Raw genomic sequence first — 27623 nt, forward strand, 5'->3', positions numbered from 1 at the left:
TTGTAGAGTAATACATAGAAATCTGAAGTTGTATTTTAAAAATAGGTCTCTAGCTTTGCTGACAGAAAAAGTAATTTATTTTTCAGTCTCTTCACATATAATAACACAATCACATATAGCAGATTCCGTCCTTCTGCACTTTGCTATACAGTGTTAATGACTGGCACTTAAATATTTTACAAATTGAATTGCACTTGAATGAGAAGCTGAATTGATAAAATGAATTACTGTATCTTATAGGTTAAGGTTTTGGTTTTGCAATTGTAGCTGTTACAAATTACCTAAACTCCTTTTTATATTGCATTTCACATGGCTATATTTTACAATGACTCTAATAAAAAATTCTATACAAAAATTGTTTGATATTAATAGTAATCATTAACAACTTGATAGATTCTTGTTAAGTATATTTGCAATACATTTAATCTTATCAAACTTAGCTTCTGAGTTGTTTCTTCTGAATATTATAGGTCTTTATGAAGCTAGCAATATAAAGAAGAGATTTCAACCATTTTCAGCCAAGAATTAGGTTTAGCTTAATGGATCAATTCTTTTCTTATTAAACTGTCTCTGACCAATGCCAAGTAATACATTCAGCATTGATCTTTGTCTCACCCTGCTGTAGCTTGCGTTCTCTTTATTTACATGAAAAATAAGGTGCCAAGAATGAAAACAATTCCTGTATAATACAAATACAGAATTTTTTTCAGACTCCCATTCTGCTTATCTTTCACTTTGTTATTAATGTCTTTTTCAATGCTTTTTTGCAAGTGTATTTTTAAAAAACACTTTTCTTTCCATAAGGGATATTTCTCCTTTCCTATAATTAACAAAAAGCAAAACAAATACATGCCATTGACACATGAAAGTCCTGGTAGAGTTATCTAATTTAGTTTTAGAATGTCTACATGTTGATTTTTTTAATATATATGAGGTGTACACAGTGAAGTTTTAGGCCTAACTGAAGAGAACCTTCTTAACAAGTAATCTGAAGCAATGGTGTCTCGGTCTGTCTTTGTAAAAATAATTTTATTTTCGCTGAAAATTACATGAAACCATAGATGTGATAGTTCAGATAATGATAGAAACTGAGATGATCTCAGTATTTCTGCTAAAACTCATTTTTGTGCACTGTAAAGTTCAGAGATAAATACTTTGTGAAGCCTGAAATCTCAGATAAAGAACAGATTGGAATTCCACGAGAACCTTTCCTTTTTTTAATTGGTGCCCAAATCTCTCTTTTGCTATGTTAAGATCTCTTTCAGGGCTAGTTTGTACTTATAAACACTTTTCAAGTTTTGTTTACACTGTAGATCTTTCCAGCATTCTAAGTGTGCCTAGATTTGAAGTGAAAATGTAGGCATATTGTGTAAGAAATGGCATGTAAAAGCTAACCGTCGTATTTTTCTGTATCCAGAATTGCTGTTGCAGGTTTGTGAATGCAGAGAATGGTGGGATGAAATGGTACAACTAGACTCAGAATGCCAGATCAGTATTTTCAGGTTTCTTCTTGTATGTTTTAAATGCTTTTTACATTTCACATTTTGAAAACATTTCCAAAATAGTCTACAGGTTTGAAAGTGTTTTGTCCTGTACAAACTACCGATTAGATAAAGAAGGACGTTCTTGGGATGTAAAGAGTGCTTTCTGCATTTGTATTTACATTCATACTTGTTCTCTGAAGGCATGAATCTGAAAGTGTGTTGTACAGCTGATCTACTTTGTATACTTGGTTACCTCTTATATCACAGAATATGTTATCAAATATGAAATCTAGAACCTTTGACACAATTACAAACTTCCACTTTTAAAATTAAATATGTAGTGCTTTGTGAACCTGCTACATAAAACCAAAGTAATCTCAATGCTTCCATAAATCCAAAATTTTGTCCTGTAGAGGGCAATGGTACACATAAATGTAGCTTAATGTGTTCAACTGAATGCAAGCTGCTGAGAGCCATAAACCCATCCAAAGTCTATAATATGATCTATTCCTAAATAGGAACTTGTGTGCTTGCTTCTATGCACTATCTTGTGTGTTCATTTAAAAGTTTGCAAGTTGCTTTATTTTGGTTATATCTAAATATTTATGGAGTTAATAAATTACAGAAAATATTTTAACATCAAGGAGCTATGACTGGAATCTTGAAAGGAGATTAAAAAATATCGGTGCCCAAATTCCAAAGAAACACAATGGATTTGTTTAAAAATCCCAGTGTTTAAATATTTGAAAGAATATTGAGCATGTCAGCAGAGGGGACTTAAGTAGAAATGAACAAGGTAGTATGCATGAAATTAATGATCCTTCTGTGCCTTAGAATGGCTACAGGACCCTTTGGTTATGTGTTTATGGAAGTCAAACCTATAGCAGGTTAGAAGGCGATTTAGGGATGAATTCAGAGTTTTATTTTCCTTCATGTCCAAGCTTTACAGTATTTCTATGTCAATAAACTCTTCTGTTTTTTCTTCACTAGACATTCTTACCTGTACATCTTTAGTTTTAGGCATGGATGCAGTACAGAGACAGTGTTATTATCTATGGTAGCTGATCTCTAGATCAATATCAGTAAAGTATCCATAAAGGTTTTGTTGATTTCCTTCAGAAAGCTTGCAGAATGGATAGGAAGGTCCTTCTGTGGGTCAGCTTCTTTCTCTCTGGGTAATAAGTATTTGTCTCTTCCTAGAACGGTAAAGTAAGACAATCTGGCATTTTGATTAATATATAGGTGCCACTCAGATTTGTACATTCCCGTTCAACTCAGGTCTCTCCAGTTGCTCAGGCTAGGCTTAGCAGATACAGGGATGAGTGTGAATGAGTTAAGGTTTTATCCCAACTATAGTACAGTCTGTTCTTGTAAACCACTGTCTTTCATGTATCAAAACGACCGTGTTGCCTTTCATTGCAGATAAACATCTGTTGGATTTTTACTAATGGAGTTCACCTTTTCAGCTGTTTTGAAGCATCTGTCATTGGCATAGTTGGACTACTGGAAGAGAGCTGTTAAAATTCTGTTGGACGTTTGTTTTCCTAAGACTTTTCCGATGTCTGCAAAAGTAGCTGAATTTCAGAAAGGCTGCACACTCTGGGGTTCCCCACTTCGGAGTTTGTAGTTTTCATTTATTTCATCTTCTCTTTATTTCAACTTCATTCTAATTTAAAATGACTCTCTTATTGTTCCCAGCAACATTTATTTTGCCAAGAGACAGAGACCTCCTGTCTCTCCCTGATACACTCCTTGTCACAAGAGTCCGTGTTAGTGCACTCCAAAGGTAGGCTGACTGTCAGCCCTCATTGTGGTGTTGGTAGCATATTTGCAGAATATTTTGAAAAGTTCAATATACAGCAATAGGAGAAAGAGGACAATTTCATCATGTTCACTGAGCACACTCTGAGTAACTAAATGGTATAAAATCACATATTTTCCCTTCTGCAATTAGGTATATATCCATAAACCTTGTTTAGCTACATAGCCTTGGCCTACAAAGCCAAGGATTTCACATATGGGCATTCTAAACATAGCTCTACAACTCTAGCCAGTGAGCACTCTGATTTTTTTTTTTTTGCACTGTTCCCCTTCCGCTGGTTAATTTCTCTGAAATAACTAACTCCACTGATAGGAAAATTAAAAAAGTTTCAGAACATGAAATTTGGGAATCTTCAGATTAGTAGAAGGCAAGAGGGAAAGGGGCAAGGTCAGATAAGCTAGTCAGGAGACCTCAACAGTGGACATGGAAGAGCCAAGCCTGGCTGCCTCTCTGTTACATATGTGCTGTCTCCAGGAGAGAAACTTCAAAGGTCTCACGCAAGCCAAAAGCAAGCTGCAGCAACTGTGTTTTGCCGTCCCCAATGTTAGCTCTGGAGTACACACATATGTAGCTCAGAAGTAGGAACAGATGATAAACTATTGTTTTGAATAATTTAATCTTGACAGTGTCACTATTGCTATTTTCTTAACCTCATTTGTTTATGTTAGAACACTTTCTTAAAGTCATGTGTACATGTGTGTCTGTGGAACAGCATTATTTTGTTCTGTACTACGGAAACTTGGTAGGCATTGCAGTAGGAATTGGATGAAAAAATCTGGGACTGCATAGGATTAAAATGGCTTTGCTTCTAAAACAGAGTTGCTGTCTGCCTTCAAACAAATGTCTGAAGTGATATTATGATAGAAAATCTACAAAGTTGTTGAAAGAAGATACATTTCACTTGTGTGGCTCTAGTGCCTTGAGAACAGGTAAAATCTAAGAGTATGCATATTCCCATGCTTTGTTAAAAATCTTCTGTTTTCTGCAGTGCAGAACTTCAATATTTTTCCATTTTGCCTTATGTAAGGCTTTAAAATATCATCTAGTCTGTCAGGCACATAGTACATATGGTTTAAACTGAAGATCATATTTAGACAGATTTTTTATGCAAATGAATGAACTACTAGAAATCAGTAATGTATTTTTGTCTAAACAGAACACATGCCTTGCTTAGACTTTTAACCTGATAAATGGCAGACCCATAATAACCTTTTTGACTAAATACTTTGTTTCTTAATCAACCATTTTGCTTGCTGTGATAATAACATATGGCTAATCCACATGCCAGTACTGCAGGGCTGTTTGCTACAGAGAATTTTCAGTCATGACAATGAAAGGAGACTCCTCTCCTTTTTAGTGTGCTCCTATTCCTACCAGAAATTTGTATGCCCCAGATACTTCTTGCATAATTTTGTAGATGTATGAACCTATGTACACATGTACATAGTCACCATCTCACTTGCCATTCTGACCTGTAGTCACGCTGTATTTCCTGTAAGGTAATTGTGTCTCCCAGGGTGCTTATGGACTCTCAACCAACTTCAAACAAAGCACCTTACACACTGAAAACAAGATGTAGTATGAATATCTGGGGAATATAGCGACATCTTCTGTAATGAGCTGGGGAAAATGCCCAATGGGTTTGGAAAGCACTGCTTTTGAGGCTGAATCTGCAAATTAACCTGCTCATTATGAGGAGTTATACTTTACCTGCTCCTTAAAGACAAACAACAAAATTAGCTGTTTGCCAAATGCTTCTAATATGTATATCCTATTCACACTGCAGTTCAAGGGAGTTCCGTCTGAGAGAAGAATTTAAGCCAGGTTGAATTTTTTATTAAAAAAAAATTGAGTGACATTTCCATGTTAAACATTTAAAAATAACACTTACAATAGTTTTTTGTCCAGTTTTATTCTTAATTTTGAGGTTTTTTAAATCCTTATATTAGTATTTTACTATTGCTGGTTTATGGTTTGTTTTCCTGACAGATCTAGTGTGGTGTAAATTCAGTAAAATAATAGTTTTATCCAGGTAGGCAAAGAGTAGGAAAATGAAAATATGGTTATTCATAGGTAGGCAGGTAGGCAGCAGAGTTTTGGACAGCATCAGGATTATTTATTTGTATTTATCAAGGAGCTTTCTCCATATCCACAGTGTTTTGGGAAGCAAGTAAGGGCATGTGTTCCTGGGAGCAGGCAGCTGTTTCAGGGAGATGCCTGCCTGCTCTCCAGCCTTAAGGAGAAGGGGAGATGAGTGTGTTTGCAGTTCCAGAAGATTATATAGACGGGGCCTTTTCTGTCCAGTGCTTATGAGAGGGCTGTCATAATATGGCCTTCTGTTCCAAACTTTTTCTTTACCTTTAAAAATGAGTTTAATATCATGACCAGTGACATATGATCTTGTAAGATTTAGATAAATGTATGCTTACTAAGTATTAAAAGACAGTTACTCACAGATTTTACTCAAAATTTGTCAGTAATAGGAACAGTGAGATTAATGACCATTGCAACTTGTTGTGTAGGGTTTTTTTTTCTGGGGTTTATGCAGTCTGCCAACTGACTTGGAGGCTATACTTGCCTTGTCTAAGTTATAATTAATTTTCAAAATATAGTGGGGCTCATTGAGCCCACCCTGGGATCTGATGGATATAAAAACAGTTATAATCCACAATAGTACAGCTTCTCTTCCAACTCTGCTACTTAAGGAAAGTACATAAGGTAAAAGGAACAAAAGAAGGAGGATAATTGTTCCTTGAATTGATAGTGCAACTGATTGTGATCAATTCTGTGGTTCTTTCCCATGACGAAAATGCCCTTATGTGAATGACTTCTTAATTTTCACATATATACTAGAATGTTGCAAAAGGTTATGTCTGAAACCAGTGTAAGGATCAAATATAGACATGTGAGAAGCTCCGTGTCTTAAAAGATGGAAATAAATAGTTCATAGAGATGAAGGCAGGCACAATATACTGTAAAAACAGTGATTGTTAAGCTATAGCTATGTGTCAAAGTAACTGTTAAAATGAAGCTTGAGTGTTGTGTGTCATTGTTGGCATGATATGTGTAAATGTACAGACTTACCCACTGCACTGCAGGCATGTGTGCAGCCTTAGCCACCTTCTGTATGTATGCTGTTTTAAAACTTTTCCTTATAAATGTGGTAGACCAGAATCCAGTTTCTTGCTGTTGCCTGTCTGAAAGGCCTCCAGCCCCTTGCTGGAGCAACCGGTGCTCAGAGATTAAGGGAGAACTCACTCCTGTGGTCTGTTCAGCACCTCACTTCTCTCCTGAGAAAGCCATTAAAAGTGTTGTCAGGTGTGTTGATGATGAAAAATAATAATTGCAAGCATACATTAGGAATCAGATCTGGAACTACCAAATTCAGTTTGTATAGACTAACAAATGACCATTAGGCAGTAATGACCTATGTTTGATCCCACAAAGTCACTTCCATTATCAAATGCCAAGGATAATAAGTAAGACTGTGGAAGGCTTCTAAAGTCAATAAGCTTGGGCTTAATTCTGTCAGTAAGGGAGAAAATGTTTAGCCTTCACAATAAATGTTGTGCTGTCTGTGTGAGACTGCTAGCTTAAGTCTTTTCTGATACTCACTGCCTGAGAAGACATCCAATCTCTCAGTGTGGTGGGTTGGAAATTCCCCCCAACATTAAATTTGCCAGACCAGATCAGTTGGAAGCAAATGAAAGCTGTATTTACAAGCAAAACTACAATCTACAATGAAATGCAATGAATATGTACAAAATATACAGTATTTACAATATTTACAGACATTTACAATTAATGAACAGTACAAAGGACCCCCCTGGTCAAAGACCAGGGGAAGCTAATAGCTTCTCCCTCCCTGTTCCCCCTTACCTCCTTGTGCACAAAGGGACAAGATACAGAGCAGCAAAGTTAGAACTTAGCCATGACAATGCAGCCAAGGTCAAGCAGAAGCCAGCAGGAGCACAAAGTTAGTATCTCCCAGCCTGAGGAGCGAGACAAGAGAGAAATTGTTTTGCAAACTAAATATTATGACAGATAATTCTCCAATGGGCTTGTTCAGAACTATGGTTATTTTCCTTTTTACACCCAATACTGTTTTATTTACATTTTACCACTTTCCGTTCAAGGTCTGTGAAAAATTCTAAAGGCATAGCCAAAACCTACCACATTCAGGTATCCGGACTTCATAAATCCAGAATATGTATCTTAATAGCAGGGGGAATGGAATGGAATGGAATGGAATAGAATAGAATAGAATAGAATAGAATAGAATAGAATAGAATAGAATTAACCAGCTTGGAAAAGACCTTTGAGATCATTGAGTCCAACCTATCATCCAACACCATCTAATCAACTAAAGCATGGCACCACAGCCCCATCCAGTCTCTTCCTAAACACCTCCAGTGATGGTGACTCCACCACCTCCCTAGGCAGCCCATTTGAATGGCCAAGCACTCTTTCTATGAAGAACTTCATCCTAACATCCAGCCTAAAGCTCCCCTGGCACAGCTTGAGACTGTGTCCTCTTGTTCTGGTGCTGGCTGCCCAGGAGAAGAGACCAACCCCCACTTGGCTACAACCTCCCTTCAGGTTGCTGTAGACAGCAATAAGGTCTCCCCTGAGCCTCCTCTTCTCCAGGCTAAGCAACCCCAGCTCCCTCAGCCTCTCCTCATAGGGCTTGTGCTCCAAACCCCTCACCAGCTTTGTTGCCCTTCTCTGGACAAGTTCCAGCAAGTCAACATCTTTCCTAAACTGAGGGGCCCAGAACTGGACAAAGTACTCAAGGTGTGGCCTAACCAGTACTGAGTACAGGGGCAGAATGACCTCCCTGCTCCTGCTGGCCACACTATTCCTGATTGTTGTGGCCAATGTGTAGAACCCGGCCCTCTTACGCCGTTGGACTGTGCCCATCTGTCCAGCCTGTCAAGGTCCCTCTGGAGAGCTCTCCTACCCTCTCACAGATCCACATCTGCCCCCAGCTTGGTGTCATCTGCAAATTTACTGATGACTGACTCAATCCCCTCATCCAGATCATCAATAAAGATATTGAACAGGATGGGGCCCAACACTGATCCCTGGGGGACACGACTAGTGACTGGCTGCCAGCTGGATGTGGCACCAGAGGCAATGAGGCTGGTGAGGGGCCTTGAGCACAAGCCCTATGAGGAGAGGCTGAGGGAGCTGGGGTTGCATAGCCTGGAGAAGAGGAGTCTCAGGGGGGACCTTATTGCTGTCTACAACTACCTGAAGGGAGGTTGTAGTCAGGGGGGGTTGGTCTCTTCTCCCAGGCAACCTGTGACAGAACAAGTGGACACAGTCTCAAGCTGCACCAGGGGAGGTTTGGGCTGGAGGTTAGGAAAGAATTCTTCATGGAAAGAGTGATTTGCCATTGGAATGAGCTGCCCAGGCAGGTGGTGGAGTCACCATCACTGGAGGTGTTCAAGAATAGATTCGATGGGGCACTTGGTGCCATGGTTTAGTTGATTGGATAGTGTTGGGTGATAGGTTGGGCTTGATCTCGAAGGTCTTTTCCAACCTGGTTTATTCTGTTCTCTTCTATTCTTGTGGGACTTCCAAATGGATCATTTGGAATATCTTTCTGTCTTTCTTTTCAGGTTTTTATATTGCCAGTTGCTATAGAGGAGATTTTTAATAAGTAAAATAATAAAATGTGCATGATCAAAGCACAATTTAGTCTTTTTCCTATTTACCCTTTATAAAAAACAAAAGATGAATGGTTTCTTAATTAAAAAAAAACAACTCTGCTTATAACATGAACATTTAAGCAACTATATAACTGCAAATATATATTAAAATAAGTTCAACAATTTAAAACCAATTACAGATCACTTACAATAGTCATCTAATGTATATATAAAGGCAAATACAGATTGTATATTTTTCAAATGGATGGAAAAACTATTCCAGCCACTTGGTGCCTGAGAAGCAAATGACTGATTGCTTTTCTGGTATTAAACTGGGGGACTGCAAACATTAAAAAAATCACTAGACCTTGAATTATATCAAAATATAATTGGAATAAAATAATACAAAAGATAATTCAGTCTTGCTACTAATGTCGTTTACACAGATAGCAATGCTAATATTTTTTCCTTTGTTGTAGATTTAGCTAGTTTAACTCTATGGGTGCCAACCCAACCCTCTGCATCGTGGATATTTTCTCTTGAAAGGTCACATTTTTGTTTTAATTTTCTCTCATACAGCATACTGTATTCTTGTAAGTCTTTGCTGTGACATTCAGAAGAATAATGCCAACCCTGCGACACTCAGAAAGGGATTTTCTAAGATTCTTAGAAATTTGAAGGTCTAAATAAACACACAGTAAGAATTTCCAAAGCACTTAAGAAACTGTAGTTGGTAAAATACATTTCAAAATTTACTCTTTATTCATTGGAGTAATTCTGTATAATTCCATTAAAGTCATAGAGGTGTTTTATTAAGAAAGTCTGAAGTAAATAAGGATGACAGTCTGCCAGATAATGTATTGCTTTGGGTATACACTTTACCTTTTTAGCACTGTTTCTGTATTCTGCTTTTTATATCTATAATAGCTTTGCCAGGATCAAATCTGTTTAATATCTGGCCTGATAACAGATGTAAAAAAGTATTAAGTAATCATAGAAAGTAAGAATAGCCGTTAACCTTTTCAGATTTGACTAATCACTCGATCTCCACGCTGATTTGCCCCGGAAAGGCCTGAGTTTGAGATAATGCTAAGCTATATGCATGACTGCCCCTTGTAATCCACATCCCTTCGAGGACCTCCAAATGAGGAACATAAAACTCAGAATCTCAATATGTCTATTTGCTTTGGAAAACTGGGGCTACCATTTAAAGAATTTTCAATCAGCAAGTTTCCGTGCCTGAGGTATAAACAGATGGATGGAACTGTTGTGAGACTGAAATATTTACTCACTGTGGTCCTCATCTAGATGACCCAGAGATTGATGAAAGCGTATTGATGTCATAGAAGGCCAAGGTTCTAAACCAAGATGTGGACGCTGTATGCCAGAATGCATACAGATCCATACCCTGCAAATACTGTGCAGTCTGCTAGGATTGGGTTAGAGATCATTTGGGTAACCTGAATATGCACAAATCCATGGGCCCTCATGGGATCCATCTGTGAGTGCTGAATGGCTGATGTTGGTCTACCATTCTCTATCATTTTTGAAAGTTCATGGAAAATGTGAGAGGTACCAGAGGACTGGAGGAAACCCATTGTCACTCCAGTCCTCAAAAAGGGCAAGAAGGAAGACCCAGGAAATTATGGATGAGTCAGGCTTACTTCCATCTGTGGAAAGGTGATGGAACAGCTCATTCTGGAGGCCACAGAAGAAAAGAAGGTTAACCAGCATGATTTACCAAGGGGAAATCATGTTTGACTAATCTTACAGTCTTTTATGATGATGTGACTGAATAGTGGGTAAAGGGAGAACAGTGGATGTTGTCTACCTTGACTTTAGCAGGTCTTTTGACACTGTCTCCCATAACATCCTCATAGGGAAGCTCAGGAAGAATGGGTTAGAAGAGTGGATAGTGAGATGGCTAAACAACAGGGTTCAGAGAGTTGTGATCAATAGTACAGTGTCCAGTTGGAGACCTAGTAACTGGGTTTTTTCCCCAGCTGTCAGTACTGGGTCTAGTCTTACTCAACATCTTCATCAACATTCTGGATGAGGGGATAGAGTGTACCCTCAAGTTTGCTGATGATACCAAGCTGGGAGGATTGGCTGACACACTCAAAGGCTGTGTGGCCATTCAGCAAGATCTGGACAGACTGCAGAGCTGGGCAAAGGGGAAACTAATGAGGTTCAACAAGAATAAGCATAGAGTCCTGCACCTAGGGAGAAACAACGCTGTGCACCACTACAGATTGGCGGTTGACCTGCTGGAAAGCAGCTCCATAGAGAAAGACCTTTGAGTCCTGGTGGTCAATAAGTTATCCATGGGACAGCAATCTGCCCTTGTGGCCAAGAAGTCCAACAGTATCCTGTGGTGCATTAAGAAGCTTCTATCCAGCAGGTTGAGGAAGGCTCTCCTTTCCCTCTATCCTAGTGGAGTTTTGTGCCCAGGTCTGAGGTCCTCAGTTCAAAAGAGATAGGGGTATACTAGACTGGACACTAGAGTGTCCAATGCAGGGCTGTGAGGATCCTGAGGGGGCTGGAACATCTGTCTTATGAGAAAAGTCTGAGAGACATAGGGCTGTTTAGACTGGTGAAGAGGAGACTGAGAGGAGATCTTAGTGATGTTTACAAATATCTGAAGGGTGGATGTGAAGAATAAAGGGGCAATCTCTCTTCACTGGCACCCTGTGAAAGGACAAAAGACAATGGACACAAACTGAAATACAGGAGATTCTACCTCAACATGAGGAGAAATTTCTTTGCTGTAAGGGATGCAGAGTACTGGAACAGGCTGCCTAGAGAGGCTGTGGAGTCTCCTCCAGAGATTTTCAAGACCCATCTGGACACTTTCCTGTGTGACCTGCTCTAGGTGATCCTGCTTTGGCAGGGCTAGTGGGCTCTGTGATATTCAGAAGCCTCTTCCAGCTCCTAACCATTCTGTGATTCTATGATTGCATGATTCTGTTCCTCACAGATAAAAAGAACATTGTTGATCAGGAAAGGAAGTGGTGAATGCTACATATTTTGTTCTTTTCGTATTGGTTGTAGGCAGTATTTGAGAGTCATGATGTTATCACGGTGGAGCTCAGAATATTAAGAAACAGAAGAAACATTGTGGTTCAATGGTGGAAAGTCATGCAAACTAACATATAGCTTATAGCTTAGAGACAGGAATGAACTTACAAGTTTACAACCAGACCATCACTTTGTGGCTGTGTGATGTGCATTTTTCCCATTAACTACACTCTAGCACAAAGCATTTTAAGCAACAGAGCATTTGTTTTCTTGTACCTATCTCCTAACAGCAGACTGTGTGTGAGCATGAGAAGGACTTCTGGATGCAATAATTCAGTAGGAAGCAGAGATATTTTTTTACTATATGGAGGATATGTATTGACAATAACTTGATAGATACTTCTCTGCCTGCTGCAGTATTTGGTAGCTCCCATTAAGTTTGGAGGTAGCATTACAGTAAGGCTGCATTTGTGGTGGGTTTGACTTTCTTTGTCCATGACATAAGGCCTTGAGACTGTTTTTAACATTTGTCTCTGATTATTTAAGGAACATCCTTATCTTGAAATATGAGAGGCCAGCCAGGTGGCTAATCAGCTCAAAGACCATCTGTGTGCTTCAGACATGTAAACCAGTGATAGATAAGAAAGAAGCTATGGTTGTTTAGGGAACATCCTTATCTTGTAGAGAAAGTTTGCTGTAAGTGTCCTTGATACCATAAAAGAATAATGTGAGGATGGGGATTTTGAGACCCAGACCACTTGCACATGTGCGTACACACTAGTATTGTGCCAAATCATGCCTCATAAACATGTAGTAGGCAGGAGGGATGATTGTATTAGATAGGCATTGTTTCATAAAACTCATGTATAAAGAACCACAAGAAATCTTTGTTGGTGTGCATTCTGTTGTGAAGCAATCCCCAATGCACCCTGGACCACCACATTAAAGAAATGCCACTCTTTAATACTGTATTTTAACAGTATTACAGAGTTTGATTCCTGATTTTGGTGGCTGTTACATGACTCTTTTTTGCCCCTTTTCCCTTGAAGCTTATGTAAAAGAAATCTGAATTTACTTTTGATTGTGGAAATCTCAGGGTCTTCAGTGGATTCCCGTCCCTCATTGAAAATACTGCTGTGATGATGGAGACAGTATAAGCAATTAAGCACCCCATATCAGGAGGCAAATAAAAGAATCATTTATTTGTGATATTTTGTTAATGGGGTCACAGACCAGAGGTGAATCTGTAGCAATTAAGACCCTGATTTTTTAATAGTTAGCCCTACTAAAATGATGGAGTTACTGCAAAGAAGGGACATAGATGAGAAGTCCTCTGTTTTCTCTGCTGTGTCCCATACAAATAATAAGGTTACACTAACTTTCAAGAAGAGTTGATACAGCCGTGGGGTGGAAAGAAGCTAACAGGAAAGCCCACCCCAAAATTCAGGACCTTGTATCATTGGAAAACATGCCCCAAATTTAAACAGAACACATCTTATTTAAAATTAAGATTAAAACACAGTTTTAAAAACTGAGACAGCTGACATGTGGAAGTAGTTTTTCTTGGCTTGTTTAGACATTGTGTCCTATCCACAGTAGATTAATGAGTACAGAGCATGCTTAACTTGGCTAATTAATTTCAAAAGCAGTGTAGGATTGACTAGCAGGTAATTTAATCTAAAATAATTAAAACTACTGAAATTATTACATTGTTGTTTAATTAATATTAGTTAATATTGTAATTTTCAGTCTAAATTATGCTGATTAAAGATTTCTCTCATAAATACCAATAAAATTAATTACAAATTAATTAAATTTGCTAAAAGATTCTCATAATGGATTTCCAGCTAGTCTTGATTTTTGCAATAAATAAACAGAAGAATTATTAAGTGGTATATCTTCCTGAGGGAGATACTTAAACACGATATGCAGATATTGCAAATGGAAGGTTTTCCCATGAAAATAGACACGCTTAATCACAAAGGCTGTTTTTTTCCCTTCTAGAAAAAAAGGAGAAAAATAGATCAAAAGCAGCATTTTTCTTCCATTGTTTAGCAAGAGAAACTGCTTTCCTTTGTGTTCCACCTGAGATTCCAGGAAGATCTGTTGACACGTGGCAGTTCTGCTTCTTGCATCATAAAGAATGTTTGTGGTAATTGAGGGCACTTCTCTACAGTTTGGCAAAAGAAAGTCCACCTTATTTTCCCTATGTCATCAGATTTGCAGTGGTCATGAGAGTAATTTCTTCTTTTCAGGGGAGCGATGCCACATTTACCAAACCACACTGTCACTATACCAGTCAGGATAGTGCATTCTACCATCTCTCTGTTCTAGAACAGAATGGAGATGATGGACAATATGTGAAAACATGACAAACTGCATCCTGCAATGAACTTAATACTATGCCTGGAGGGCTCGCTCTCTTTTTTTCCTTGACCAGTAATAGAAGTGTAGCATTTAATTAGAGAAGTGGAAAGTTTTTGCATCTTAAGGACTCTTACAAAGGATGCAAATATTGTTGTGTCTGTGCTACAGGTAGGGAAGATGCACAATAAAAATTGCTCTGCTATCAGCAAAACCAAAAGCCATTGCAAATTGTCTAATATAACAGTAGGAGACAATGAATGTAAAATTGCACTGGTAAGTTTACTCAGGTATTTCTGATCTGTCATAAGCTTACAATCCTAATTTATGTATACATTAACTCATGGTGAAACAAGGAAAACCCCATGATTTCTATCCAATGGAAATTCTGATACTGATTGCTGCTTCTGTCTCAAAGTCACACGAAAGCTGCCAATTTTCACAATGTTGCATAGACAGAACACCTACAAATAAATTAAATACCATAAAAATATTTTATTGCTAAAAGAACCCAGCAGTTTTAATTTATGAAATAAATATGGTTTTGTTTTTCTACAATCACTTCCACGTTCAGTTTCCACCCTTTTGTTGTGCTACACACCACAAAGCAGGTAATTGCACAGGTGATAACAGAGGTGATAGGACCTGATTCAGCTGTAATTTGCACCAGGTTTCCCCCCCTTATGAATTAGGCAGAGTAATTGTAAACTACACTTCCTACGTTTCACCTCCTGTCCTACTGTCCTACTAATGGAGGATTAGGTAAGGAACTGAGGGAAAAGTGTTTCAATTGCTATGTTCTGTTGGAGTTTTCAGCAAAAACTCTTGAGCTACAGCTCCCAGGAAGCACAGTAGTACTGGCTGTAGATGTGTGTGATGTAAGGTTGAATTGTTAAAAAAACTTTTTCTTGTAGTTCAGTAAGTCATAATGTTTTGACTGTTGCCAAACTGACATATAATGACAACTTGAACTTTGAAAACCTCTTTAATATGTTCATGTTGGATTCCATAGTGGCTTGGCATGCAATTTCCACTGAAATCAGTGATGGGGCCCAGTTTAGGTTATATTAGTTTTTTTCTTAATAGGACTTGATCTTGTGGTCTTGGTGCTTTCAGGAACACACTTAACTAATAAAATTTAGAAGCAGGTATTATCCATTTAATTTTGATTGTATTCTTTGTTTTGTCTAAAATACATTTTTAATTGCACTATTTCTGGAGAGCTAATGAGGGGAAAAACTTGTTTCTGAAAAACTGAACACAGCTGTAGTAGCAGATAAGGCTGACATTCAGTTCTTGGAAAGAAGCAATCAATGTTGAATATATCAGGTGAGTTCATTTCTCTTGCTCTGCTTTAATAGCTTATAAAGAAGATTGATTAAGTTCTTGTCTGATAGATCAATAATGGAATGAAACGGAGCTTTCCCTCCTCCAAGCATGCATTTGGCATATGCTGGGGAATGTAGAAACTGAAGAGAAGTAGCCCTGGATAAAAATCCCAAAGTGGGATTTTAATGAGCTCATCCATGTTGCATTTCTTACACAGCGCATAAACGAGTTGTATGATTCACATAGTGTGACCACAGGTCTTGGTTTCTTTTCCATACCACTCAGCTATATTCCTCATGTCCTTACACTTTGTACTGTGATTGAGAGATGTGCAAAGTGTGTAAAATTGTATAGATTGAAGAAACCAATTTTTGTCTTTGTATCCATGATGATGCAAGCTTAAAAAGGCACAGCCTTGCAGGTTCCATCTAGGCATGGTAATGTGTGCTTTTTCTGGTCTTTGGGAGCTTTAGAAATTATCTTAGCCTTCAAAATGTGAGCTTTGAGAGAATAAATTTCAATACAGATTTCTGATGCCTCAACCTATTTAGGTTGTTGATGGCAAGAAAGTGTCCCAATACCTCAATTTCTAGCCAAACCAGTGCATTCATGTTGATGTTTGAACCAGATTGATTTTTAAAAAAAATATCATTTCACTTACTTTTGCAATGCTTTTATTCCAAATAAAACAAAATTTATGGAATGTGGAACAACATGAGGATGAGGGGAAATGGGAGCTATAAACTATAGCATTTGTGACAGCAGAAATGTCATAGATATGAGAAATTACAGAAGATCGGTATTTTATTTGCACTTATAAACATCTCAGTTTCTTATATGGCAGCCATGTTTTTTATTTACTTTTGTTGTTGTCCTTTATGGTGATGTCACACACCTAAACAGTCTGCAGGTCTTGAGATGTGAGCTGTCGTTGCAAGGAGACGTTCTTCTTTAGCATAATGTAAATGTGAGAGACAATTTCAGCGTTTAACTCATTTGAATAACACGAAAGCCCAGATATTACTTCTATCTGAAAAAAAAAAGACTGTCAACATATTCTGGAGAGACATCCAGGATGCTAATTGTCCAAAGATAGTGATAACTATACAACTAGCTGCACAGTCCTCATTTTACTTTTATGTCTGCACATGCATATTTCTTTCTTTCAAGCAGTTATTTTAAGAACTCTCTACAGGATACAAATCCAGACCTGAAAGCTGACAAAAATGTTGTATGCTGCTTGTAAATTCCTGATGCACTGCTACTGTTACTAGAGTATATATTCAACTTTAATCTTACTGATTTATTATTGATTTTTGTTAATAATGAAGTATCTTGATACACTGTGACAGACTGCTTGTATCAGCAATTTCAATTAGATCTCTATATAACTGATTGTATAGGCTGTCAACTTCTGTTTTTTCAAATTAACTTTCACATCTGAAGTCATGAGCGCCTATCTGCATCAAGTAACTTTGGCCAGGCTTTGCCCACCCCTACACTGACATGCAAACATTCAAAGATGATGTGGCAGAGGCAGCATTTTTCCCTCTCTACCCCTTGGCAGAGATAAGGCGTATAAGAGTGTCTCTTTGCCCAATGCCTAGTTAATCTGGTGTCTGTCAACGCACAGCTTCCCCCTATGGGCAGGGACAAAAAGGCCAGTGGCTGGTACAGCACTTACACTCTGCATTGAAAGGCCCACAAAGGTATCAGTTGCTGTGATACTTCCAATTTATACATCCTTGCACATATTTAATATGCTTAGAAAATTTTATGTAATAGTAAAAAAGCCTTTGGTATTGGTAAATTACTTTGTTTCTTCTGTTAATAGAGTGATTGACAGATGGTATTTGGCGAAGTGTCCTAAGCTTGTCTTGCGACAGCCATTTTTCTACATTCTTTGAAGAAAACTAACTTCATGATTCTCAGGATTGTTAAAAAAAAATTTTAATGGTATTGGAAATACAGGACTGTGTTCTGTGATTGTCTTCTACTCATTTTTATACGTGGCTTGGTTGCTTGTTTTAAAAATTGAACTGGCAATGTTCCTAGGTGAACAATTTTTATTTCAAAAGAAATGGTACCTGTTGGAGTAGTTGATCTTTACAGATACTCTGCATTACTAGCAAGAGATGCAACTCTCATAAAGACTACATACAGACCATTAAGAGAGTAAGAATAAGGGTTGTCACTTTCCATCTGTAGGTTTCAGTCATGGATTTGAATTTGTATGTGACTAGAGTCTTAATATAATAATAAAAAAAAATTGGTGACATTTGTTCTCTGGTAATTATGACACAAAACCACTGTGCAGTGCACAGTTCCAGAATGGAATCTAGTGATGCATCCTACAATACTTTCATTATCACAGTTTGCTTTTGTTAGAAGTTATGTTTTCTTTTTTGTTTTTTTCCAAGAGAAAATTAGGCCTTATGTCTCAACCAAGTATTTGAACACAGTAAGAATAACATCTGTTGCACAAAAATGCAATTTTCAAAGTTTATTTGCATTTTTGTGCAACAAGCTTGCTATCAGGAAAAGAATCACACTTCAATGTACAATTAAATGCATTGGATGCCTACAGGCTTACATAAGAGCAGGAAGACAAATTCTCTGTAGGATAGTGGGTGGAGCGAGTCCCAAGGCTGTGGTGTGCTGCTTTGAAGTGAGTGAGGTGTGACAAATAGGCACTGGATTTGACTCGGTCTACTCTGGACAGGAGCCCTGAATGGAAAAGTGTAGCTTGTCAGTTCCTATCTGTCTGATCAGTAAGAACAGATGCTTTTAGGTTCCTCATCACAATAAACTAAGTTGGAACACTTCAGTATGTGTTTTGAATTGAATGAGACCTCATTGGAAGCTCAAGGTGTATTCACACCTGCTATTGGTAGCAGGTGTATTTTCAGTGAGGAATAAAGACATGCTTTCCTCTTACTTCTTTGGCATGAACTCACGTGCTTGTGGGAGAAATTGTCTAATTAGGATTGGCTAGAGGTACATTACTGTATCGTGCTCCTAAATTCCCAGTGTGGGTGCTCAAATCCATGCAGTTCTTTGAAGGTGCAGACATGGAATCAGTGTGTGTAGTTCATCTCAGGGACCCAAATTTGTGATACTGATTTGTGGTTGTTTTGTTTGGATTTTCCATACTACTTTTTAATTTAAAAAATTAATTTATCTGTGTTTCTTTTTGTCATTGCTTGTCTGAGTTTTTGTGACTTTTTCTGAGGAACCAGAAACTCCTTGGGCTGCTCACCAGGGAGGGTACCTGGAGCATCCAAGGATTTTTGCCTGCTGTCTATGTGGGAAATATGAGAGACATCATCATGTTGATGTTCCTCATAACACTGTAGTACTGCAGACTCTCAAAGTGGCATAAAGTCTGAAGCGTATTTATTTTCTTTACAACTGTTGGTATCCCAGCCCAAGTTTCAGGTGCAGGAGCCCTTGTTGAAACCAGGGATGAAATGGCAACTTTAAGAATTGTTTCCCAATCCCATTGCAAAGGCCAGCTTGCTTGTGAGGATATTTGTGTGTGTGTGTGTGTGTTACCCATTTTCCAAACATGTAGTCATCTTGCAGTTCAGTTTAAGAGGAACCTCTGCCTGATATTTTATTTGACTCTATTGCCTGTAATTTTTTAAAGAAACTAATCAAAATTAATAATCAGCCAGATGGAAAAGGTCACTGGGTTGCAGATATCTAGGGTCAGGATTTCAGCTTCTAGTAGCTTTCTCAAAGCTATTTGTACCTTGATGCATCCTCAGGAACCTGCTACCTGTGCATAAACAACTAAATTGCCTTCGAGCTCAAGGCACAACTGTCTGCAGAACTGTTTTCCACTGGCTACACACTTCGCAGTTGTAGGAAACCTCCTTCTCTGAAGGGGGTGCTGCAGGCTTGATACAAATGCTATGTTAATACTACCGAATGCTGAAGCATTATCTGGGTGCACAGGTGAGCTTGGGGAACTGCTGCCAGCAGAAAAAATGCTTGTTGCTGTGTGTGGTGTGCTGCCATGGAGCCCAGACATGGTCCTTTCCAGGGGCTCCACAAACACTCATCAGTGTCTGTGATATGCTCTCCTTTGTAACTTTTCCCTTCTGCTTCCAGAGAAGCACATTTTAATTTGTTGACAACACTTCTAAGAATGTGTTAAAGAAAGAACATGTTGTAAAAAGTGTAGCACTACCCTGTCTAAACACATGGTTATTATTCATTGTAGTTAAATTTTGAATTCAGTTATTTGTGGAGAATCCAAATCAGTGTGAGGAAAGTAACCTAGCAATGAGATGCACACCTCTGTGTGTCAGGCAAATAACAATAAGATGATGATAATAACAATGTTTAGGTAAGCTTTGCAAGTCAGAGAATCCTCTGCAGTATCAAATACTGTTTTGTCTTATTATTGAGAAGACAAGGCTGTAAGAACCACTAATTGTGTACATAAAAAACCCAACAAACCATCCTAAACTTGAGCTGAACGGGAAAGACTGGTTTGGAAAGGCAAACACTGGAAACTCCAGCAAAGTGCTTGCTTCATCTGCTTTGAGGGAGCTTGGAACTGATGTGGGTTCCCTTGTAAAAGCATCCATAGGTTAGGCTAAGCTATAGCTTGTCAGACTTAGGTGACACTACCTGGAAATGCTACCAGAAAGTTCAGCAATGTGTGGTATTAAGGGGGGTTTGTAACCTCTGTATGAGGCTTCCTGAAATGTATGTACATGTTTAACTTTATGCACTATAAGTAATGCCATTGACTTCCATGAGTGCTCATTTTTGTAAGATTCAGATTATATGCAAGTCTTGACACTTTTCATGCATCAGATGTTGCTTTTAACAGTTCCTTTGAAAGCTAATAGAGCTGTACTTTGAACTTCACGATTATAATTCCCTGTGTTTAGCTCATGCAACCTCATGGATGCTAAAAATGATGGCCAGAGACTTACTGGAGTGAAGACAATGCGTTGAGAACAAGTCAGGAAACATGCCTTTTCTTCCTGGAAAAAGAAGGCTTTCTTCTTTCCAGTAAATTATATAAGAGAAAACTGGTCTCTAATCCTCTAAGACTTTGGCCCAATTCTGTCACCTCTTACTAAACTCCTATTGGCTTTCCTTAGAAAAAAATTTGGCTTGTTGTGTAATTTTGAAGCTTCATGATGTTATACTGATAAATGGAGTCCATATTTTTAAAATGGAGTCTTCAAAGTAGAGTTTGCATTTCTGTTATTAGCTTTATGTAATGTCAGGAGTTTCTGGGGCTGTTTGGAATTTGCTTGTGTGAGCACTGCAGCAGGGCTGGAGCTGTGATACACTGGATGTTTCTGATAAATCACAGAATCACAGAATCAACCAGATTAGAAGAGACCTCCAAGATCATCAAGTCCAACTGTTCACCTATCTCTAACTAATCAACTAGACCATGGCACTAAGTGCCTCATCCAGAGGTGTCGACACCCTGGTACTTGATCCAGAAATATCTTTTTAAATATTGAAGTATAGTACTTACTAGTCCAGTGCTGTGCTTACCATGTGGGATATATCTCAGTTGTTCCTGAACCTGTGTCTGAGGCTACTTCATGCATTAAGCACTACAAGAGAGTCAAAGGTGTGCATTACATTAAGATAACATTCTTTCAGGGTCACTGAAGGCATCTGGCTGTGCCTTGTATCTCAGACTGTATTTGAGACATTTATCTCACTATGTGTGTTTGTTACCTAATCATGAAGTGACATTTAAAAATTGTGCTTTCCTATTAGCTGATGAGGTCATCTAGCTGTATGTACAGCTGGCTGAGGCTGAAAAATACACAGCACCTTTGTAGTTGGGAAAGACTCATCTGCAGTACCAAATTGCCAGGAGATTTGGTGGGTCTGGCATGCAGGACATACTGCCTGTCCCTGAAGGAGCTTTCTGTGGGAAATAATTAAAAACAATGTCAAATTGGCCTGTCACCTGCTGGGTATCTGTTCTGTTGTCCCAGTGTACATTTGTCAGCAGCATCATAGCTGCAGAGATTCTCTGCTTGCTTACTCTCTCTCTTCCCCTGTCATTAATGTGTTCTTCCCCTGATTAAAGCCTAGTTATTTGGACTTATTCAGAAGACTAATTCTAGGAGAACCTCATGTCCTGTTAAAGATTTGTTTTTCTGCTACAACCAACCTCAGTTAACAGAAGGGGAATGAATCAAAATCACAAGTGCCTGAAAGAAAAAGGATGTTTTGTGTCTCTATTATCCACTGTTCAAGTTGTTTTTAGAGTCACTCACTCTGGTGAGTGTCACATGTCTGTCTTTTTAATCCAGTGAATATCTTAACAGAAAGGATAAGTATCAATGTTTTAGCAGAAGAGATATAACATATAGGCCCCATGCACACTGAAGATGATCAGCATGCATGTATAAACTAAAGGAGACAATTACAAAGAGTCTTCCTTGTTTTCTGAGCCCATTCTGTCCTTTCTAAATTGTCAAAAGCTGATTTCCTTTTTTCTAATAAGATATTAATGGGGGGGGCTATGGCCAAAGGTACAGGTTTCCGTCCTGTGGGTAACAGTCTTGTAAAGAGGCTCAGACAATGTGTAAATAAAGAGAATGGTCAAAAACTCCAAAGTACCCTTTCGTCTGGGTGTGGGACACTGGTGCAACGGTGTTACTGAGTATCTTTTCAGGAGGGGAAAGAAACAGTGATAGATGAGAATGTTTGTCTTGCAAGAGGGAGGAAAGATTTGAGAGAGGTCAGAGAACTATGTGTATACAGGGCACTAAGATATGCCATTGTGCGTGCTGCATGCAGAGTGCTGGGGAATCAAACATGAGTTATATGTACAGGGCAAGAGAATGTAAGTGTCAGATATTCCTTTTAAAAAGAAAAGAGACAAAATAGTTTTGTAAATTCATAGTAATCTGTCACAGAAAGGGGTGATTTCACTTGAGAATTCTCTGTTTAGCAAAATGGGATATTTTTTGCAAAGCTTTAAAATAGGCTACATTAGAGTTTAGAGCCTTTTAAGATCCTCTCATTCCTGGTTTTGAGATGCGTACAGTAGTCATTTTATTCCTGAAGCTTGCCATTTTAGCAACACTAGCTTTTAATTCATTATACAGCAGTATGGAGCTGTTGAGAGAGACATAGCAGCTTGATTCATTTGAAATCCTAGGACAAATAGGCTTTAAAAAGCAAATGCATTCATTTTGACACTAATTATGTGTCTTTCCCACATGTCGTAGTATCTTGTGTCACAAATTGCTCTCATTTGCTACTCAGTGCAAAATGTCTGAGAGGCAAGTGCAAAACAATATGCTTTAACCAGGTATGGGACAGGTCTAAAAGTGAGTCTGGAAGCCAAACAAAATGAGCAACTTTGCACCAAAGGCATCCAAAAATCTTTCAATAGGTATTGTTTGCTAGATTTTATATACAGGTGCAACCACAGCATGCAAATTATGTTGCAACATGCCCAGAAAACACAAGTGAGCACCAAGGTCTTACCTGTTTTGCTTGAGAATGTTTGGGCTGTAAATACTTAACATCTTTTCATGAAAGATGCCAATGACCCAATGAGCATCTTTTGGGAATATGTAGTTCTATTCCCAACGACACTGTAGAAGCTGAAATATGTGTAAATGCCAAGGATTTTATGTATTTGAGTGAATTAGAGAAACTTTGTGTTACTGAGTCAGTGCTTGTTTCTTAGACAATGGACAAGACTGTACCTAATCCTGTAATAGTGGCACAGGTTATTTGGTGCCAAGTGATGTTTCTGTTCTCCTCAGGAAGGAACAGACTTTCCAGCTCAGAGTAAAACTGTGAGAAATCAGAAGTTGACTAAAAAAAACCAAGAGCAAAAAGAAGTCATTAAAATAGATGATAGTTTGTTTTTCATTTTAAATACACCATTTCCTGCATTAAGCAGTGGCATCCTCATTATGTCAGAGTTTTAAGCAGCAAATGTCTTTTCACCTGTGCTGCAACATTCAAAGCTGGCATGCTTTACACGTAATGCAGTTTGACAGTTCATTTGAAATAAATGTGCCGATAACCCTTAAAAGTGGTAATAAAATACTCTTTGCTCTACTGTACAGATGATTAATACCACTAAAGTAATTAAATTCCATTAGGCTGGGGTTCACATATCCAAGGAATTGGTGCCAGGATTTAGCAGATCTCTGGTGAGGACAAAAGACTAATGCCTTTTAAAGCCATGTTTCACAAGTAAAATCCCAGGAAAGTCTATATTAACTTAGGACATCTGCTTGTTGTGATTGTTTGAGCTATTGATGCATTGGATCATTAGCAGGGTAGTGTGAACTACTGTTTTCCTGTTGACAAGGATCTCTCACCAGGAGTTGCTGCTTTCTGCAAAGGGAGAAAAAGCAGAACAGGGCAGCCAAGCTGGGTCTTGTGCATGGGCTTTGACTTACAGAATTATTGCTAACTGTATAGTCTCTGATGGTAGGAAACAGCATTTTGCCCCAAGCCATTTTTCCCAAGATCACAGCCAAAGTAACTCTGTCTCCTGCTGTTTTGTAGCTGTAGATTCTTAAAGACTGGCATTATTGTAGTCGATGAACAGTTTGCCCCCATTCAGATGGCTGCAGTAATGACCCACAGGGGAGGCAGTGGTTAGGCAATGCTGACAATGTGACCAGGTGCTGCAACATAAGCATTTCATTAAATATTGAAGCAATGGTTTTCAGTTACACTGGCAAAAAGGAAATTTGGTCTATGTCCAAATATGTGGCTATTTTTTTTTTCTTTCAATGTCTTCTAATCACATTATTTTTTGCATGACCTTTCTCCTGCTAATTAGCTGCTGCTGTGAAAAGCATTGTGGGTAATATATCTAAGGTAATTCAACATTCCACTTTACACACCCGTAATCATTCCTAATGTATGAATGATTTATTTACTGCATATTTTTTCCTGATCTTAAAATATGCAAACCACAATCCTCCCCTCCCCACTTTATTATTACCACATTTCAGATGTACCGAAAAACCCCCCAAACCCCCCAAACAAACAAACAAACAAAACAAACAAGAAAACCAAACTTGGATTTCTGCTTGGAAACATCAAGAAGAAGGGATTTGCACTATAACCTGTATCATTGCGATGCAAGCTATTGTAACCATGTAGGAAGGGGTGAGTGCAGTGAATGTTGTCAGCAGGTGAAAAAGAGAGACGTCTAAAGACTCATTCCTGTTTCGGATACCTGAGTGTGCTGCCTGGTGGGTGTTGTAAAATCAGTTACTTCATATAATCGCAAAAGAGAGTATAATAAGATGCTTGCTGGTACTTATGCCCATAAATCTGACTGTAGGAAAAAATGCCCAAAATCAAGGAAATCTTCAACATAGCTGCCCTTTGAATATGGAAGCACGTTTAGAAACAGCACAGTATCGGAACAGTATCAGAAAGGTGGACACATTCTGCTGGGACTTTGCTTGTTTTGCTTTTGTTTGTTAAAGGAGGGGAAATGATTCAGGAAAGTTAGATTTTTTTTTTTTCATGTTTCTGTATTCATTTTTAAAACTTCAGAAGAAAAGATTAAGAGCATTATAATGTTCTAATCTAATTCTATGGTGTGATGCAATACACAGTGGAATAGTACTATATATGTACTATATATGCTATAGCATATTTTTTGAGCAGGTTGGCAGTTTTCATTATGTTAGCATTTTTCTGTTCTTTACCATGTCCCAAATATGTTTCTCTTCAGTACAAACTGTTTCTATAAAAGTGATCCTGAATGTCAAAGCTTTTTTCATAGTTAAAATTTGTTTACAAAGATGCAGGTGCACAAAAAAAGGTAGTAAAAAGTTTTTGGAAAAAAATCCTATTGCTCTCCTAAGGCTTGTTTTACATATGCACTGTAGAGATTTGAGTGAACAGGTCCTATTCAAAATTATTGTTGTTTGTGGTCTAATTTCAGTACATCACATGATAGAATTTTTTCTCAGTAAAAGTATTGAAATAATTTTTAAAGACTCCTAGTCCATTTCCTTTTCCTCAAAAAGAGCTTTTTTTCTTGGTTTTACTCTTTTTGTTTGTTTGATTTCCTTATAAAGTTTGGGTTTGGTATTTTTAAGAAAAGGTAATTAGTACTTAAAGGCAGAGAAAAGAGAAATACTTCAATGTGTATCTATAGCAAGGAGGGAAATGACATATCAAAAGTGTTTTAATGAGCAAGCTGATAGCTTATATTTTAGCTAGTGTTGTGATGCTGAAATCTGGTTATAATCATAAGGAAATGCAGCAATTGGTTAAAGCTTCAGGATTATGAAATGCACAGGGCAGCATCTTATTGGAAAAAGCATATAAAACTGGTAGTGTATTAAAATTTTTACAGTATAACAATATTACACTTCTGAAATTGCTATGATTATGTATCTTAAAACATGCCCTTTTGAGAACTGGCCTAGTTCTTCACTTACAAGAGCAAGCTAAAAGTGGTGAAGTGTCAACAGTCAAATCAACAGTTATTTCAGTCAGAGATCCTGTTTAACTACAGGGATTTGAGAATTGCAGAGAAAATGGCATTTGCAGAGGCTGTGTTAAAAGATGCAATGAGTGCATGGATGAAGTAGCCTCACAATGAAAAATGCATTATCAGATGAAAAATGTAAAGTCCAATTCTTGCAGCAAACCTTCTATAATAGCTGTAGATGTTTTATATACCTAAAGTTTCATCAGCTGTACCTTTATAATACTTAACGGTGTTATATTATGCTATTTTATGTTATATAATTTAAATTTTGTATTACAATTATTTTGGTGATTTGGAGCAAGGGTTTAGTTTCAAAATACGGTTTATGCCCCTACCCTATCAAAATCCATTCTGGGTTCATCAGGATTAGAGTTTTCCTTAACAATTATAACTTGACAACCACTAAACTTGGATTCATCACATCATAGCAATGTAACTCTCCTGAAAACAGTTACATGACTGAAATGAGTAACACAAGCTGTGATTCTTGTCCATACTTTCACGATTCCTGTGATTTGCCCTTAACTTTTATCTTTTAAACCATTTATGGAATTCAGAGATTCTCAATTACTGTTCAGTAGCCAGATTACTTCTTTTCTGTCGTTCCATTGCAGAAGAAATGTTCTAATATATGTGTGTGCGTGTATGTAAACATTTATATTAATATTTTTTAACTCCACAGGAAAGTGGCAGGAAATAGGAAACAAAAAGTTGGCTTGTTTGCAAACTAGGTGATTATTAGGGTTATGTATTGTAAAGACATTGTCAGTCAGTAAAGGGATTTGAGATGTTGTGAGAATACTGTAGAAATGTTTCTGGCTGATCAGAAAGCTGTGGTGATTTCCCCATCAGAATAAACCATTGCATCCTCCCCACAAGCACAAGTCATGGGGCACTGCTTTACTTTTTTTGCCAGTGGCTTTTACTCTTCAGCCCTCTGAGCTTGAGCATTATTGTTAGATCAAGAGGAGGATTTGAACTGGTCTTTTCTATTAATCTGTGTAAAATTTACTAGCCAGTAAGTGGGTGTTTGTCTTAATGGTAGAACTTTGTTATCTCTTTCATTTCTGGATCTTCAGTTTTTACAAGCCATTACCAAGGTGTTTGCACAGTAATGGATGAATCACCAACCTGTCCACCCGCTCAGAATTATCTATACTTTTAATATATTATTAATGTCTTTGATTTGCAGAGTGGAAGACTGCAGAGACTATTTGTAGCTGTTTGTGGTGTACACTGAGGAATATATTCTCCATCAACAAATATTTTTTATACTATTGGATTTAGCAAACAAAAAGTTAAATTAAGGACTTTAAAGGCTAGAACTTTGGGTATAGTATGTAGGAAAAAATAAGAAAAACAAAGAAACAAATAAACAAACAAACAACAAAACACCCCCCCCCCAAAAAAAAAAAAAAAGGGAGCCATAAAGACTACCAATACCGTGAAATGCTGAAACC

The sequence above is a fragment of the Dryobates pubescens genome, chromosome 3, assembly GCF_014839835.1.
Source record: "Dryobates pubescens isolate bDryPub1 chromosome 3, bDryPub1.pri, whole genome shotgun sequence".
Lineage (NCBI taxonomy): Eukaryota > Metazoa > Chordata > Aves > Piciformes > Picidae > Dryobates > Dryobates pubescens.